This window comes from Balaenoptera physalus, assembly GCF_965194825.1.
Source record: "Balaenoptera physalus genome assembly, contig: HAP1_SCAFFOLD_1508, whole genome shotgun sequence".
NCBI classification, from domain to species: domain Eukaryota; kingdom Metazoa; phylum Chordata; class Mammalia; order Artiodactyla; family Balaenopteridae; genus Balaenoptera; species Balaenoptera physalus.
The window spans coordinates 1-19,346 of record NW_028125288.1 but is presented as its reverse complement, the minus strand read 5'-3'; the positions used below and the strand labels follow the sequence as shown (position 1 = coordinate 19,346).

At 39.3% G+C, this 19,346-nt stretch overlaps 2 long non-coding RNA genes and 2 pseudogenes across 4 annotated transcripts in view; 2 read left to right on the top strand and 2 right to left on the bottom strand.

Annotated features, from left to right (window-relative positions):
* The window catches only part of LOC309653935, a 111,698-nt pseudogene extending 108,240 nt beyond the window's left edge, over positions 1-3,458 (bottom strand). The window contains exons 1-2 of the transcript in view: positions 3,451-3,458; positions 602-1,730 (exon numbers count right to left, since the gene is read on the bottom strand). The product of the transcript in view is annotated as an uncharacterized misc_RNA (transcript). The remainder of the gene's footprint in view (positions 1-601; positions 1,731-3,450) is intronic.
* Positions 3,459-5,264: 1,806 nt separating this feature from the next.
* LOC309653932 lies at positions 5,265-17,006 on the top strand. The gene is made up of 2 exons (XR_014259652.1): positions 5,265-6,073; positions 12,194-17,006. It is a non-coding gene; the product is annotated as an uncharacterized lncRNA (long non-coding RNA).
* Positions 7,471-10,787, top strand: LOC309653931. Its single transcript, XR_014259651.1, has 2 exons — positions 7,471-7,969; positions 8,300-10,787. It is a non-coding gene; the product is annotated as an uncharacterized lncRNA (long non-coding RNA).
* A 1,003-nt stretch (positions 17,007-18,009) lies between the features above and the next one.
* On the bottom strand, positions 18,010-19,339 carry LOC309653928 (mitochondrial import inner membrane translocase subunit Tim8 A pseudogene; annotated as a pseudogene). Its single transcript has one exon. The product of its transcript is annotated as a mitochondrial import inner membrane translocase subunit Tim8 A pseudogene (transcript).
* Positions 19,340-19,346: the final 7 nt, after the last annotated feature.

The window sequence follows — 19,346 nt, the reverse complement described above, 5'->3', positions numbered from 1 at the left end:
CATTCATTTCATGGTTTGGAAATGGGGAGAATAGATCCCCTTAAACTGCAAGTCAGCAGGTGTTTCTTTACAGTTAACTTCAGCAAAATTCATACAAAATATTAATTAACAATGATCTTCTTGTTAACTCACAAGGAAACACCTTCAAAGCTGCATTTTGTTAAAGTTTCTGTACTAAAATGTAGAAAAACTGAACTACACAAATATTGAAAAGTTAAAAATTCCTTAATTTTTTATTCCTGGTACCACTACCACAATTTACAGGGCAATATACCTGATGTAATGAAAAGAAAAAGAAAAAGACAAAGCTACAACAGATAAAAGACCTCAGGAATGTACATCTAATTGACACTCCATTGCATTAATCAATAGCTGCACTTTTTGCAAACTGTGGCTAGGACAGTCCTGAGCAAGAAGGGTTTCCTGTTTAAGCTGCAGTAACTTTTCTGACTATGGATCATCGTTCCTTCTGTGGCAGATTTTTACAGTTCCTCTAATGCATTCGGGACGACTGTCTCAAAGTAACCTGCAGCTTTCCTGACACCTCCTCGCTCTCTCTCCTGCCAAGAACTGTAGCCCTTTTCTTGTGAGTTTTGAGAACCTTCTGCTACCATATCCACCACTTCCACCACCAGATCCATAACCACCACCATAGGGACTTCCCGAGCTTCTTCCACCAAAACTGCCTCCCTTCATGGGTCCATCATTTGATTGCTGTTGTCCACTATAATTTCCAAAATCATTATAGCTCCCACCACCACCATAGTTACCTCCAAAATTTCCTCCTTCATTGTAACCATCATATCCTCCACCACCGCCACCATATCCCCCATCTTGGTTTCCATATCCTGGTCCACCACCACCATAGCCTCCTCTACTACTGTAACCAGGACCACCGCCATAGTTACCACCGTCGCCTCCAAATCCGTTCTATCCACCATCACCTCCTCCATAACTACCTCTGCTGCCACCACCTCCACCACCATAGCCTCCTCTTCCACCAAGTTTCCACCACGGCCAAAGTTACCTCCACCACCTCCAAAGTTTCCTCCACGACCCATAAAGTTGCCAGATCCACCTCCACGACCTCTTTGTGATCCAGCAGATTGCGTTTCTTCTTTAGGAAGGGCCTTTTTCACTTCACAATTATGCCCATTAATAGTGTGGTATTTCTGAACAACAATTTTATCAACTGTATCATGATCATCAAAAGTTACAAAAGCAAATCCTCTCTTTTTTCCACTCTGCCTGTCTTCCATAACTTCTATGGTTTCAATCTCGCCATGCTTTTCAAAGTAGTCTCTCAAATTACATTCTTCTGTATCTTCTTTAATACCACCAACAAAAATTTTCTTCACTGTTAGATGGGCACCAGGCTTTACAGATCCTCTCTAGAACCAGCTCTCTTTGGTTCCACTACACACCCATCAACCTTGTGTGGTCGAGCACACATTGCTGCATCCACCTCTTCAACCCAAGAGTAAGTCACAAAACCAAAGCCCCTGGAACGTTTTGTTTGGGGGTCTCTTATCACCACACAATCTGTAAGTGTGCCCCATTCCTCAAAATGTTCTCTTAAGCTATCGTCTGTAGTTTCAAAGCTCAGACCACCAATAAACAGTTTTCTCAACTGTTCTGGTTCCTTTGGATCATGGCCCTCCTCCCCACCCCCCCCGGCGGCGGCGGTGGCGGCGGCGGCGGCGGCGGCGGCGGCGACGGCCGGAGTCGGGCTGGGGGCGACCGGGCGGCGGTTTTACCTCCGTTTTGAGACCGGACTCGCCTCTTCCAACTCGAGTTCAATATGGGACGGAGAGGCCAGCTCTGTTCTATGTTGGGCCATTTTACTTCAGCCTAAAAAAATTTCTTCTAGTATTCCCTAAGGTCTGCTGGGGATCAGTTTTCTTATTTTTCATTTATCTGTATTTGATTTTTTAAAATTGATTCCAATTTTCTGTTGAGATTCTCCATATTTTAATCTATTAATCCCCATCTTTTACTCTCAATATAGTCATTTTAAAGTTCTGTGCTAACTCCAGAATCTGAATTCCCTCTAAATCAATTTTTCTTGTTTTGTTTTTTTTTTTTTTTTTTTGTCTTAATTTTTAGTCACTTTTTCCTGCTTCAGGAATTTCATAATTTTTGATTGTGTGCTGGACATGGTGAATAAAAAATTCATAGAGACTGAAGATGCTATTACTTTGAACCAGAGAAGATTTACCCCTTTCTCTGTTAATCAGAGTGGCTGATCATTTCAGTCATTTCAGGAATTTTACTAGGTCAGAACTGGGTTGGAGCTTTACTTGTCTCATCCTACCTATGATTTTTCCTGATTTGTGGCCTCCCTGGATTTTTGCTGTGAGCCTGACAGGTCTTTGATTCTTCAATAAATACAGTCAGTTATTGACTTCAGTCTTTCAGATGTTTGAATTCAGCTCTTTAGGCTCTCAGTTCTCACAGCTTCAGAGTATGGCAAATGTAAGGAGAGACCAGCTATGTATTTGTTACCGTTACACTTTCTCAATGAAAATTTGTCTCATAAACACTGAAACATTGCAGATGATTTCACTTTTTCTGACTCAGCCCCCTTCTTGGGGATGGCACTTCTGGGTTTTTACTGTGAGTCTGGTAGGTCTCTGATTCCTCACTTTGGAAAGTTCTCTCCCTCAGGCATTAGGTATTTAAGCTTCCTGCTTTCTATAGGTTCAAAAACTGGCAAATGTCTTGAAGAGGAGACCTAATGATTGTCACAGGCCCCTTTATCTAGCGGGATTTGGTTTGTTCGTGCCATGACTGTGCAGGAAATTTCACTCTGCTTTCTTGGCTCAGTCCCCCATCATCCTGTACCACCCTGACACTAAGGAAATGTCCTGTGGGGGAAATCGGCTTGACATTCTGCTAGATTTCACTCCATCATGCCAGCAAATGAGTTCATCAAAAGGTATGGTGATTTCTCTTTTCCAGTGGAGTATGTCTCCCTACACCAAACCCCTGCTCCAAATCTCTAAATGTCCCTCTCTAGCATACTAGTTGATATTGTTTCTTGATTGCTTCCTTAGCTCGATGATCCTTTATTCAAGTTTGTTTGCTCGTTGCAGCAGGAGTGATGGCCTGTGCCTACCTAGTGCAGGCATATTATTATGGAGATATGGCTTTGGTCCCAGACACCACAATAAGGAGAATATCATAAGAAAGCAAGTCACACGAGTTGTTTGGTTTCCCAGTGCATGTAAAAGTTATGTTTATGCTATACTGTAGTCTATTAAGTGTGCAATAGCATTATGTCTAAAAAAAGTACATATCTTAATTTGAAAGCAGACTTTAAGAATGCTACCCATCATCTGAGCCTTCAGCAAGCTGTAATCTTTTTGCAATAGTAACATCAAAGATCACTGATCACAGATCATGTAACAAGTATAATAGTGAAAAAGTTTGAAATATTGTGAGACTTACCAAAACATGACATAGAGACACGAAGTGAGCAAATGCTGTTGGAAAAAATGGCACCACCAGTAGAGCTGCTTGACACAGGGTTGCCACAAACCTTCAATTTGTTACAAAAAAAAAAAAAAAAAAAAAAAAAAGCATTATCTGCAAGGTACAATAAAGTGAAGTGCAATAAAGTGAGGTATGCCTATATATCCTGCCTCAAAGTAGAAATCCTATTTAGATCACCTTTAATTTCTCTCTATGATATATTAATAGTTTTCTGTTCAGGGTTCTTACATTTTTTATTACACTTATTATTAGGTATATGATGTTTTGATGATAATGTAGATGGCATATTTTTTAGTTTTTAATTTTATAACTTTTCAGACACAGAAAAATGTTAGTGGAATTTTTTAATGTTTGGTCTCTTATCTGGCAACTCTTCTAAAAACTAACTGATATTCTAATAAGTTATCTGTAGATGGTTTTGGATTTTCTGTATCCTTAATTATATCAAATATGGAAAGTGACAGTATTATTTCTTCCTTTCTTAGCCTTATATTTCTGATTTCTTTTTCCTGCCTTACTGCTAATGCCATTTAATACTTTTACTAACAGGTTGAATAGAAAAGGTAAGAGTTGGCATTCTTATTTTGTTCCTAATCTTACAGTGGACATTCTCCACATTTCACTATAAATAGGATGGTGGCTCTAAAGTTTTTTGTAGTTTCCCTTTGCTATGAGTTTTTAATCATACATAATTATTGAATTTTATCAAATGCTTTATCTGACTATACTGATATGATCATATACATTTTCTCCTTTATTTTATTCATGTGGTGCATGACATTTATTGATATTTGAATGTTAACTCACCTTGCATTTCTGGAGTAAAACAACTTGGTAGGAATTCACACACACACACACACATTCACTCACTCACACACTCTACATTTGATTGTCTAACATTTTGTGTATGATTTTTGCTTCTGTATACATAAAGGAGATGGGCCTATTTTCTTTTCTCATAATTGTCCTTTTAATTAGTGAATAGTATATAGAGGGTAGAGATTTAAAAGACCTTTTAAAAGGTCTTCTTCTTCTGTGATATAATACAATACAGTATTACTCCATTTTTTAAAAATGACCTTTTTTATTTTCAAATAGTTTCAAATCTGCAGAAAAGATACAAACAGAGTTCCCTTTACCTCTCTCCCAGTTTTTCCTATTGCTAACATCTTATACTACCATACTATATTTTTCAAAATTAAAAAGCCAACATTTATACATTACTATTAACTAAACTTAAGACTTTTTTTGGATTTCACCAGTTTTCCTGTTAATGACCTTTTTCTGTTCTAGGACCCAATCCAGTATATCACATTCCACTTAGTTAGTTGTCATGTCTCCTTAGTCTTCTCTGGTCTATGACAGTTCCTCATTCCTTCCTTGTTTTTTATGATTTTGACAGTCTTGAGGAATATTTGTCTGATATTTTGTAGAATTGTCCTCAGTCTGGGTTTGGCTGATGTTTTTCTCATGATTAGACTGGAGTTATAGGTTTTGACAAAGAATACCACAGAAGCGAAGTAACCGTCTCATCACATCATAACAGAGAGTATGTAGTGTCTCCGTGACATCACTGGTGATGTGAAACATCATCACTTGCATAACATGGTGTTTGCTTGGTTTCTCCACTGTAAAGTTACTTTTTCTCCCATTTTATACTCTCTTTGGAATTCAATCATTAAGGCCAGCCCAGGACTGGACTTAAGGGGAAGATTAAGCTTCACCTCCACCTCCTTGGGGAGGAGATGGATGCCGGCGGGGGGGGGGAGGGGGGGTGGCGGGGGGGAGGTTACCTACATATGGAATTCTTCTGTTGGCAAGATTTGTCTTCTCCCTCCCTCCTATTATTTATTTATTTATACACTCATTTATTTACTCCATTATGTTTTAATATGGATTCTTTATCATCTATATACATAATTACAACCTTAAAAACCTCTGGTTCCCCCACTGACATATAAACTCTTTGAGGAAAGGCTCTGTTTCTTTTTTATTTTTGTACACTCTATGCGTTTAGCATAGTCCCCTAATTTATAGTGGACTTCCAGTAATTATTTTGTAATGGATATCTTTCCACTTCAACTGAAAAGTACCCTTTCCTTATATAATAGCATTCTAAATCCAAAATAAAAGTAGATTTTAAAATAAGTAAAAGTAAACTCATGCATGATCACCCTGTAATAAGTATGTAAAAAAGCAAAGGGTACTGCAGAAATAACTTAACCATTGGAGTTGGATGTGTCTCCAAAAAATATTGAAGCCACATTTGGAAAGAAATTACAGTATTTGATAAGCCAAGGATATGACCTGCTGTGTGCTTTCCCTTTTTTGTTCAGATCACCAAAGGAGATTAAGACCCCGTTTTCTCCCGTCTCTGGAAAATTATCATCTGATGCAGTCACTCAGATAACAACAGAGAGTCCAGGAAAAACCATGTTTTCATCTGAGATTTTTGGTAATGCTGAAGATCGTGGACATGATATTCCAGAGCTCAGTACACAGAAGTTGGGCAAAGTTCCTGTCAAGTTTGCTTCATCATCTTCAGTCCAACAGATTACTGTTCTTCATGGCACAGATGGTAAGAGAATTTTAGGTCACATTACCAACTTTTGTGTGTCATTAACCAATAAATTTCTTGATTGGGTCTTTCTAGTTAGAAAACCTAATTTTAATTTTAAGCATTAGGTTGTACATGATGATAACATCTTTTATTTACATAGCTATGAAGAGAATATAATTTATTATGTTTTTACTTCAATTTCTAGTGAAGTTAACAACCTATGTGAAACTCATGCTACTTGTGGCTGACGTATTTTCAACTCATAATACTTGTCATAAGAATGCAAGTAGTTCATGAAAACATAAAAACTATAGAGGTTCAATTTTAGGGAGGTAGATAATTATTTGGCATTGTTTCTTTTACTATTGTTTTGCATGAGACAGTGAACAGATAGCAAACACAATACCAGTCTATTTCTTGCTCAAGAAACGTTGAGCAGGGACCCAGGTTGACTGTGACTCTGCTTTCTTTAAAACATGGAACCTTGGATTCATCATCATAGTCAACTGGAAGGGACGAAAAGCATGGAGGAGCACATGTTGGGAGGCTTTTATGGTCTAGGCCTAGGTGTGGCCCACATCACTTTCCACTGACTAGGAATAGTTTAGCTGTGCTTTCCAGGATGAAAAAGAAATGAGTTTTGGTGAACAGCTAGCAATTTCTACCATAAGGTCTACAACATTTAGAGTGTTCCTATGCTATCATGACAGTGATATTTTTATAGTGCTTACACTATATAACATTCAAAATTATAGCAAGTTATTTTCTTTTTCAGACCAGTAACTGGAAAGTTAAGTTCCCATTCTACCTCCAAATGAGGGTGGGAACTTTCAATTACTAATTTTAAAGTATTCAACAGTTTGTACAAATCTATTCAAAATAGATTTTAAGTGTTCCTACTTGTGCAAAAAGTTTATCTGTCTGTAGGTATAAATGGAATATGCCTAAATGTATAAAGAAAATTGCTTAGTTCCACATTTAAATTGCACTGAATTTAATTTGAATAAATACATTTATATGTTGAAATGGTTATATTTCTTTTCTTTTTTTTTTATTTTATTTATTTTATTTTGGCTGTGTCGGGTCTTCATCGCTGCGTGCAGCCTTTCTCTAGTTGCGGCGAGCGGGGGCTACTCTTCATTGCGGTGCACGGGCTTCTCATTGCGGTGGCTTCTCTTGTGGTGGAGCACGGGCTCTAGGCACGTGGGCTTCGGTAGTTGTGGTGCATGGGCTCAGTAGTTGTGGCTCGCGGGCTCTAGAGCGCAGGCTCAGTAGTTGTGGCACATGGGCTTAGTTGCTCCGCGGCATGTGGGATCTTCCCGGACCAGGGCTGGCACCCGTGTCCCCTGCATTGGCAGGCGGATTCTTAACCACTGAGCTATCAGGGCAGCCCGAGATGGTTATATTTCTTATACACTTTTATTGTGAAATAAAATTATGCCCCCCAAATGTATAGTCTAATCAATATCACACAGAACACCTTTAATGTGTCAGTTACCTATTGCCACCGTGATACTGTATAAGAACCTCGAAAATCTCAGTGCTTTATAACAACAGACATTTGCTTTCCTCACTCATGGGCTTATGAGTCCGTTGGAGTTTGGCATCAGGATGCAAAAACGGTTTGGGTCTGTTCCACATGCCTTGTACTGAAACCCAGGCTACTCTGGGCTATGCTGTTTTCATGTTGGTGGAAGAGCACAGGAGAGGAAATCCAACTGTGAAAGTGTATTTTATACCTCTTCTGACATCAAATGGATCAGTCTATAGAGAGCCCACAGTTCATGGTCTTACCTTTACATACAGGTACTTGGTAGAAAGGACTCCTTTAAAAGAGAAATATTATTTGGTTTAATAATAAAATATTTTTAACTCTGTGGATTCAGAAGTAAAATTTTAAAAAATATTTTAAAAGTATACAGAATAGGGCTTCCCTGGTGGCGCAGTGCTTGAGAATCCGCCTGCCAATGCAGGGGACACGGGTTCGAGCCCTGGTCTGGGAAGATCCCACATGCCGCAGAGCAACTAGGCCCGTGAGCCACAAATACTGAGCCTGCGTGTCTGGAGCTTGTGCTCTGCAACAGGAGAGGCCGCGATAGCGAGAGGCCCGCGCACCGCGATGAAGAGTGGCCCCCGCTTGCCGCAACTAGAGAAAGCCCTTGCACAGAAACGAAGACCCAACACAGCCAAAAATAAATAAATAAATAATAAAAATAAAAGAATTGCTTTAAAAAAAAAAAAAAGTATACAGAATAGCATGTTGAATTTATGACTATGTGTCCACTGCTCTGAATTAACAAATTAAGAGTAATATGCTATATGTTTATATTTAGTTCCATTTGCAAGTTTTTTGAAGAAATAAATTTTATGGTTGGACTTTCTTCTTTACCCTTCTCCAGTCCTTTCTTTCTCTCCCAGGAACAACCATTATTTGCTGAATAGTCGCTTCTTCCCCCAGAGATAGGCAGTCCAAAGTAACTTTAAGACTTCTGCATCCAAACATAAAGTTGTTGAGAATTTCAAAAAGCCACTTATCTTGCCTCTGAATTCTCCATCTCCACATGGTAACCATTCTTGCTCTGGGTCCATTGTAATTCTGCCCAATTGTTGTTGTCCATTTTCTGCAAACTTTGAACTAAATGGTAAATTTAACCATCACCACCAAGCTTTATATACACTGGTGGAGGAAGAAAACTACTAAGTCAATATCCTAACAATAATGACTACAGCAACGTCCAAAGAGAAGTAGAGGCTACAACCTATTTTTCCTGTTATTTAAATTCTTCCAGCCTCTATACATTTCTTCATTCTCCTTGAATTCAGCCAGGTTCTCATTGGCTGGGGTTTTGCCTGATAGGTTGGTACAAGTGTTCCTAAGTAGTCTAAGGCTTTGCTAGCCCTGCATAGGTTTAAGGTAATTTTTTGTTAATTTCTATGACCAGGCTTGGTAAAGTGGTCCCCTAGGTGTAAGCCATACTCCTACTGACTTTCTTCTTTTAAGGTAACCTTATTTCTCCCTGATAGTTAAGGTCAATTGTAGTTTTAGTCAACACTATGGCATCCTATTCCCTGTATTGTTTCAGTGACATAAAGAATGTAAAATGACTAGATGGCTCCTGTCTCCCGGTAGAAGTGCCCCTCCCTTATTTCTAAGATCTTCCATCAAACAAAGCAGAGTCACAGAGATAGAAAGCAAAAGATTTTAAAGGCTTCTGCCTTTGTTCCTAAATACATGCATTCTGTCTGTGGGATAGGCAAGTGCCACATGTGGTTCTGAGCACATGCCGTATTCAGTAAGCTAGCATTCCAGCCTCAGAAAGTGATGCCTCCCAGCTTGTGCCATGACAGTTATCAGTAAATTGTTCACTCGCTTTTTTGTTCTTGAGTTTACCATAGCTGTGGGTGATCAGGCTTGTGAGGAGAACAGTGACTCCCTTTAGTCGTCAGCCTTTTGTCTCATTTCCTTCACTATGAAGTCAGTTCCTTGGTTGGAAGCAGGGTACTAGTAATATGGATTCCATGTCAAATCATCAGAATCATGGAGTGGCCAAGGATGGTAACACAATTCTAAGTAGTTTATAAGTTGTTATTGCATCCAGAATGAAGGAGATCTCATTCTACTCTGGGACTATCAGACTCTGTCTAGAGTATTTTGATTTTTATAAACTAGACATGGGCAACTAGGAGTCCATCTAGAGGTGATTACAGGATGCAAGAGAAGACCATGGTCCATAAGGATAAACTGAAGAAGCTGTTGTGTTTAATCAGGAGAAGTGGTAGCTATCTACAAAATTCTATTTGAATGAGCAGTACAACCCCATGAATACTGAGGAGTAACCTAAACAAGAATTTTATAGGGCTCATGTGATGGCAATACTAATCCTTTGTGTAGGCATAGAAAAGGACAGTAGACTAAAAGGAGGGATGGGATATTTCTGAATGGGAAAATTGAATATTTAAAGATGTCATTTATTCCCAAATGAATTTAAACTCTAATGTAATTCTACTCAAAATTCTAATGGAATTGTTCTTTTGAACTTGTTTAATTGATCTTAAGTTTTTTCAGGAAGAATAATAAAGAAAATACTGGAAAAGAAGAGTAATGGGGAGGATAAATTTTAGCAGCAGCCAGTGGAGTGTTTTCATGGGATGCCTGGAAGTTGCAGACATTATTCTCACCCTTGACCTATGGGCCCAGACTCAGTCATATGTCCATACATGTCTGCAAGGGAGATTGGGAAATACAGTGTACAGATGAGCAGTATGTACCCAGCTAAATATCAAAATGCTGTTACAGAGACAGAGTTTCTACCACATCATGAAAGAAAAACAAGTGTATAGAAAAAGATTTCAGGGACTGCCCTGGTGGCGCAGTGGTTAAGAATCCACCTGCCAGTGCAGGGGACACGGGTTCGAGCCCTGGTCCGGGAAGATCCCACATGCCGCAGAGCAACTAAGCCCGTGCTCCACAACTACTGAGCCTGTGCTCTAGAGCCCGCGAGCCACAACTACTGAGCCCATGCTCCACAACTACTGAAGCCTGCATGCCTAGAGCCTGTGCTCCACAACAAGAGAAGCCACTGCAGTGAGAAGAGTGAGAAGCTCGCGCACCACAACGAAGAGTAGCCCCCCACACCGCAACTAGAGAAAGCCCGCGTGCAGCAATGAAGACCCAATGAAGCAAAAAAATAAGAAGAAGAAAAAGATTTCATCTTCTATAATAATCAAATTACTACCATGTCACAGACATTTTAGAAAGAATTTTAGCAGTTAGTATTTAAAAAAACGAAACTTTATAAATGACATAATTTTTCACTCTGAAATCAGGAAACTTATGTGAAATGGGGCAGCAGGGGAGAATGGGTATGCTATGAACAGGAAGTCTTTATTACAGAATTCTTTATTATTGAAAATTTAATCCAGCCTAAATTTTTAACATTATGAGAAGGGTTAAAAACACTTAATGTGTAGTAGAATGATAAAAAATGTGAAGATAGGAAATAAAATGAATATTTTATTATCAATGTAAAGTAGAAAAACTGAATTCCACATTATACATACTATACACAACTATGTAAACAAATAAGCAATACAGAGGAAAGACCTGTAGAAATACATTAAAATATTAATAATAGTTATCTTTGAGTGGTAAGACTTTGTCTTTTTTATTTCTGTGTATTTTTTTAAAATTGAGAATTTATACTTTTATAATGGAAAACTTATTTTGAAAATCTGCCACATAGAAGAGAATTAGATTTACTTTCTATGACTCTGGAGGGAGAATCTTCAAAGATCAGTAGTAGGGGTTAACAACGACCAGGTTTGGGTTCAATAGAAGATAAAGTGTTTCTTAGTTAGAGCCATCTAAATATGGAATAGATTGCTAAGAAGTCGTCTTCTCAATGAATCCTACCCTTACCACTCTATTTAAACTGCATCCTGCTGCAATTTCCCAAATACTTCTAATCTTCCTCAGCATTTTCTAATTTTTTGGGGGGGGGAGTGGCTGTTTTGGGTCTTTGTTGCTGCACACGGGCTTTCCCTAGCTGTGGTGAGTAGGGGCTACTCTTCGTTGTGCTGCATGGGTTTCTTATTGTGGTGGCTTCTCCTGTTGCAGAGTGCGGGCTCTAGGCGCACAGGTTTCAGTAGTTGCAGCACGAGGGCTCAGTACTCGCAGCACAAGGGCCCTAGAGCACGTGGGCTTCAGTAGTTGCGGCACATGGGCTCAGTAGTTGTGGCGCTCGGGCTCTAGGGCGGGCGGGCTTTGGTAGTTGTGGCACGCAGGCTCAGTAGTTGTGGTGCACAGGCTTAGTTGCTCCACAGCATGTGAGATCTTCCCAGACCAGGTATCGAACCCCTGTCCCCTGCATTGGCAGGCAGATTCTTAACCCACTGCACGACCAGGGAAGTCCCAGTATTTTCTAATTTTTTATGTCACTAATAATTTATAAAAACACTAGATGATTTACTTATTTAGTATGCTAATTGTTTACTGTCTATCTCCCTCTTCTAGAATGCTAGTTTACTGATACATTCCAAGAATCTTGACCACTGCTTGGCACATTAAAGGTACTTAATATTTGTTCAGTTAATTAATAAATGTTTTCTTATTAATTATTCTGATCTTTATGTCCTTAGGCCAGCCTTTACTGTTGCCATATAAGCCTTCTGGTAGTACAAAGATGTACTATGTTCCCCAATTAAGACAAATTCCTTCATCTCTGGATTCCAAGTCAGACACCACCATTGAGAGCTCACACTCAGGTATTATGCAGAAATTATTCAAAATTTTACTTTTTGAAATTTTATTTGTGGATTGGCTGTTTAATTCTGGATGACATATGAAAGCTCAGTGCTATTTAATCTTTAAGTGAAACATGGAGATTTTCATGACACAGTCTCTGGTTCAGATAGGTGAGTTATTTGGTCAGATGTATTGTGTACACTCAAACATTTGATAAATATTTGAAGAAAATTGTATGAACAGTTACTTGTTTGGGTTAGTGGACTCCATCTAGGACAAAGGTTTCCAAGTTTTCTCTGTTCACAGTCACCTTAGTGTTTGGGTGATTTCTTTTCTCATCATCGTGGGGATATAAATCATCAGCAGCATATAAATACATGAAGTATTTTTTCAGATACTAAGCTATTATGTTATTAGGGTATAAAAATACTTACCGTTTTGATCTTACAGCTTAATAAGCAAAAATATTTTTGGTTTTGTGTTTGAAAGAAAACATTTTACTTTGTTCAGAAATATGCATAATTACTTGCTAACGAGATATGTGTGGCTATTAGGGCACAGTTTCTCACACCTTGAGATGAGATTGGACACAACCACCCTCATTTATTGCTTTTGTTACAGAAACTGTCAAAAATCCAACTCTGCAGAGATACAGACAGCAGCATTGAAAGGAATGTAGCAGTATCTAATGTTGAAACTTTAAACTATCTTTAGCTATTAGTTTTTGTCCTGTACACCAGATATTACATATCACTGTTTCTCTAGAGTTTTAAAATATCCCACAACATCCCTGTGAGATCACCACAATAGAACTGCAGATTTAGAAAATGAATAGCATCCTGTGGAGGAACTGAATAAATATTTTCTGTGGAAAATTATAAGGATACGGAGTTGGTATGGTGCGGGGTTTTGATTGTTGGGATAACATATTGATTGGTCCACAGGAGTTGACTTGGTTCCGTGTAGATATAAATTGTTCATGATTTGTCAATAGACATCTTTATAGGTGTAGAAATTAAAAAGAAAGTAGTTGTCCCTGGTCTTATGCAGATTTTCTGTTAATTTTAAGAGGACCCAACTAGTATCTAATGGTAACTGAGTTAAAGCCCCTGATATAATTGCTCCTGATTTCCCACTGTGATGCCACTGAAAAAAAGAACCACAAAATGCTCATATGTTAGGATTGATTATGAAGCCTATAACCAGGAACTGGAAGAAATTTTCACTACCTGCATGGCTATGATTTTAAAAACTCACTTAGTGGCTACGAGACATAAAACAAGCTTACTTAATTGATTGTAGGTAGGAAAATCTTTTATCTCAGTCTCACTTTCAGCCCCCTAGTTCAGAAGACAGAATGTACCAATAGAAGTGTAATCAGGTGTTCCAGTATTTTTTGAGGCCTCCTGTGTACTTCTATTCATTTACATCCTAACTCTTCCCTTTGGAGACATTAACTTTGAGAAAAATTGGACAGTAGTGGGAAGAGGAAATGACTACTCAGGGATGGTACACTGTATCCTGAGAAATACTGTCCGTATAAATAAAGTACTGAATGCATCAATTAGACAAGAAGAGATCTGTTGGCTATATATACTTGAGGTTGTCATTTATCATGTTCTGCATCTATTCTGAGAGTGAGGGAGTTGACAGAAGAAAATAATAGTTTCTTAGACCAGTAGAGCTGATCTAGCTGAAAGCCTAGGAATTGTTCTGATAGATAGTGTCTATTAGTGTGTTGTGATTCTATAGATACTAGAAAGATCCAACTAGAGTTTGGGGCCAAGGGCAAGTCATAAACCGTTGCAGATATTTGGACCAAATAATTTCTCCTCAGTTGAGAATGAGTAAACAATTGAACTCATAAAATTCTTTTAAAGACAAAAACAAAGGGACTTCCCTCGTGGCGCAGTGGTTAAGAATCCGCCTGCCAATGCAGAGGACACGGGTTCCAGCCCTGGTCCGGGAAGATCCCACATGCCACAGAGCAACTAAGCCTGTGCGCCACAACTACTGAGCCTGCGCTTTAGAGCCTGCGAGCCATGACTACTGAAGCCCGCATGCCTAGAACCCATGCTCCGCAACAAGAGAAGCCACCGCAATGAGAAGCCCGCGCACTGCAACGAAGAGTAGCCCCCGCTCGCCGCAACTAGAGAAAGCCCGTGCACAGCACCGAAGACCCTACACAGGCAAAAATAAAAATAAATAAATTAAAAACAAAACAAAAACAAAAAAACAAGGCAAAGGTAACCTCACAAAGAAAGAGATAGATGTTAGAGATTTACTCATTAGGTCAAGTAACACTCTGAAGTAGTAACAGGATTTCATTTATATCTGACAGTAAGTTCTGTGAAGATAGGTACTATGCCTTTTTTTTTGTAAGCCATTTTATACCTCATACCAATATATAATATAGATGTTATTTTGATATTCATTTAAAGACATTTAAATACTTTATGTACTAGTACTGTCAATAGGAGCAAAAAGCCATGGGGAGAGAACTGGCTGGGAGTTTTAAAACAAAGTGAGGAGTTAATAGCAGAAAAAAATGGTGGAGTAAAGACCTCCAACATTTTGCCCTGTGATAAAAGCAACAGAATTTTGGCAAAACTTTATGGAAAACTTTTCCAAAACTCTGGAAATTAACCAAAGGCTTGTAGCTTTTGTAGTAAGCATTTATTCAAGAAAAATGGCTGAACCTTGATAAGAATAGTAATAAGCTTGTGGCATTTTACCTTGCCCTATTCTCATTGCCACACTCAGCTCAGTGATTGATAACCTTGAAAAATATCAGCCTGCATTCCCAGGACTGGAGGGAGCAGAACAGAGCTGGACCTCTTTCACAATTTCATTCCCAAAGAATTGTCAGTATTTGACCTGTCTGATGGCTCTCTGGAAGACTCCACTCAAAAGGCTTATCTTTATTCGACCTTACTCAGAGCTATCCAGTGCGTATGAGCCTCTGTGTCTATGTGTGAGGTGTTTGTCAAAAAACACTTACAGGCAAGTGTTTTATTTTAGTTTCTTAAATATTTATTTATTTAATTTATTTATTTTGGCTGTGCCGGGTCTTAGTTGCACCACTCAGGATCTTCGTTGCGGCATGCGGACTCCTTAGTTGCAGGACCTAGTTCCCTGACCAGGGATCGATCCCAGGGCCCCTGCATTGGGAGCTCGGAGTCTTACCCCCTAGACCACCAGGGAAGTCCCCAAGCAACTGTTTTAATGTCACAATGCATGAGGCAGTGGATAACACTTGAGACAAACAATAGACTAACCAAAAGCTTTATCGGAAAAACTGAGGATGAGATGTCCATAGATATGTTGAAAAGCACTGATATATTCCTAGGACTCTAGAAGACCACAAGTGTGCACAGGCCTGAGTGCATGCTCAGGAAAGATCTGAGAGGGGCCTACCCTTTACCTTTGGCTGCCCTTGAGGCTCTGGGCAAGAAGAAAGGGAAGGCTAAGGCCGAATTGATAACTCCCTGCCCTCAGCGTTGATGGCTATGTGCACGTAGTCCCTCGGCAAAGACTGGGAGATTTATTGTTTCTAGATGTTTAAGGATATCTCCATCTAGGCATTAGCTGACCACTAAGCTAGTTGAGTGGCAGCTTCAGTAGACTTTATAGAATTTGTTCAGAAAAGTTACTTTAAAAAAAAAAACAGCGTAAAGCAACAGCAGGAAACCCTAGGGAGGTAGTAGACTCTGATTTCCAGGGTTGTCACATTATATTTTTTAAGATGTCCAGTTTTCAACAAAAAGTTACAAGATATGGAAATTCAAAGTAAAAAAATATATATATGGACCATACAAAAGAAAAATAGCAGTTTAGAAACTGTCTGTGAGCAATCTCAGACATTGGACTTACTAAATGAAGATGTTAAAATAGCTATTTAAAATATGTTCAAAGAACTAAATGAAACCATGTCTAAAGAAGTATAAGAACAGTGTCTTACCAAATAGAGAATATCAATAAAGAGAAATTACAAAAAAGAACCAAATAGAAGATCTGTAGTTGAAAAGTACAATAACTAAAATAAAAAATTGACTGGAGAAAGCTCAGTATCAGACTTGAACAGGCAGAAGTATGAGTCAGTGAACATGAAGATAGGCCAATTGAGATTATCCAGTGTGAGAAACAGAAAGAAAAAAGAACGAAGAGAAATTAACAGAATCTCAGAGTCCTATGGGACACCTTCAAGCATCCTATTATACACATAATGGGAGTTCCAGATGAAGAGACAGAAAAAGAGACTGAAGGAGTATTTGGAGAAATAATGGCCTAAAATTTCACAAATTTGATGACTGCTGTTAATCTGCACATCCCAAAAGCTCAAGGAAGTCCAAGCATGATACAGTCAAAGAGAGCCACATCTACATACATCATAAACCATCAAATGACAAAGACAGTGTTAAAGCAGCAAGAGCGGAGTTATCATGTACAAAGAATCTTCAATAAGACTAATTGCTGATTTTTCATCAGAAACCATAGAGGCCAGAAGGCATTGCAATGACATATGCAAAGAGCTGAGGAAAAAAACCTGCCTACCAAGTATTCTGTACCTAGCAAAACTACCCTTCAGAAATGAAGGAGAGATTAAGACATTCTCAGATAAACAACAGTTGAAAGACTCCACTGCTAGCAAACTGACCCACAGAAAATACTAAAGAGATTTTTTTCAAGATGGAATGGTGAACACCAGACAGTAACTTAAATCCACATGAAAAAAGTACTAAAGGTAACTACATAAGGAAATACAAAAGACAGTATAAATGTATTTTTGTTTGTAATTCAGTTTTTCTCCTATATGACTTAAAAGACAAATGCAGTATAAGCAAGTCCCAAATACCCACAAAAAAAACTAACAGAATTAAAATGATAAAACCTGACACTATATTTTTAAATAAATAAATTTATTTATTTATTTATTTGTATTTTTATTTTTGGCTGCGTTGGGTCTTCGTTGCTGCGCGCGGGTTTTCTCTAGCTGTGGCGAGCAGGGGCTACTCTTTGTTGTGGTGCGCGGGCTTCTCGTTGCGGTGGCTTCTCTTGTTGAGGAGCACGGGCTCTAAGTGCATGGGCTTCAGTAGTTGTGGCTCTTGGGCTCTAGAGCGCAGGCTCAGTAGTTTTGGCACGCGGGCTTAGTTGCTTCGTGGCATGTGGGATCTTCCCAGACCAGGGCTCGAGCCCGTGTCCCCTGCACTGGCAGGCGGATTCTTAACCACTGTACCACCAGGGAAGTCCGAAAAACTGACACTATTAAAGGGAGAAATATTTCAAGCCAATAGCAAAAGGTCATATATTGTATAATTCCATGTATATGAAATGTCCAGAATGAGCAAATCCGTATAGACAGAAAGTAGATTAGTGGATGCCAGGGGATGTTGGGGAGGGGAAAATAGGGAGTAACAGCTAACATATACAAGATTTCTTTGTGGGGGGCGTGACAAAAATGTTCTGGAATTAGATAACAATATTGGTGGTGAAAATACTAAGAACTAGTGAATTGTACACTTACTTTAATTGGTGAATTTTTTTTTTTTTGAATCTTGTAGAAGTTTTTATTTCAGTGATTAAAAGAACGCAGTAAATGGAAAGTATGCTGGTTTACATTAGGCATGCACCTCTACCTGAAACTGCTGTTAGTTTTTTTTTGTTTTTTTTTTTTTGTTTTTCTTTTTTTAAATTTATTTATTTATTTATTTATGGCTGTGTTGGGTCCTCGTTTCTGTGCGAGGGCTTTCTCCATTTGCGGCAAGCGGGGGCCAATCTTCACCACGGTGCGCGGGCCTCTCACCATCGCGGCCCCTCTTGCTGCGGAGCACAGGCTCCAGACGCGCAGACTCAGTAGCTGTGGCCCACGGGCCCAGCTGCTCCGCGGCACGTGGGATCCTCCCAGACCAGGGCCCGAACCCGCGTCCCCCGCACTGGCAGGCAGACCCCCAACCACTGCGCCACCAGGGAAGCCCTGCTGTTAGTTTTTGACTGGCCTAAATCTTTATAACTTATTTTTTCATTTAGGCACATCTTTAAATTTTTTTGGACCCTGACATACAGGGTAAGTTAACTTCTTCCTTGTGGCAGTTTAGTATGAGAATTATGTTCGCTGGCTAGATTCCTTTAACTAAAGGCCTCTAGACTCTCAGGCTACCTGTACTAGCTCAAGACTGTACTTTATATATAGATATTTAAGTGAATCACAGTATAAGGGAGGGAGATAATCTAGAAAGGTGAAATGTACTGTATGAATACTCCATACATTTTTTTTCTAGCACAGATAATCAAACACTAGATAAGGAGGCCTACAGTCAAGTACCAAATTACTCTTTCCCCCACTGCTGCCCTTTCTGAGAGACACAAAGATGTATATCGATCTCTCCAGAAATCTGAAAGGAATCCACACAAATAACAGATTATTACCTATGTGGTCCCACATATCAAATTATAGAGCAGTTCCACTATTAAAATTATAGGAAGCAGTTAATGGGACTATGAGGAAAGCATCGTCCCACATACAGTAACATACACCTAGTAGAGTTTTCCATTCATCTGTCAATTGTTTTCCCAAGATTAGCATTAAAAAACACAACCCCAAACACATTTGACCCTCAAACCACCCCCACACACAAAAATTGGTCTTTGTTCATTCTCATATGACAGGATGTCCCAAGAGTGACAAAGGTGGGAGCCGATCCCCCCACAGCCTTTTCTTCAACCATCCCATCAACTGCTCTTCATTTCTTGAACTACCTTCCTTTTCCAGAGAGGTAATAATCAGGTCAGTCAGAAAGGCTTTCTGAGAAGACTGGCTTGGATTTCTGGGTCTGTTCCAGTCGATTCAAGATGAATTGGCTTGTATCAATGAAGCGCTCAACGCAGTTCACAAAACAGGCCTCAGCCCGACTGTCCAACTTTGGCCCAGGCTTGTCCATGCACATTTCCCAACAAAGTTCCGTCATCTGGTGCACCAGCTGCTGGAAGCACTTCTTCTGAGTCTCTACCTCGATGAAATGCTGCAGCTGCGGGTCGACCGAGCCCAAA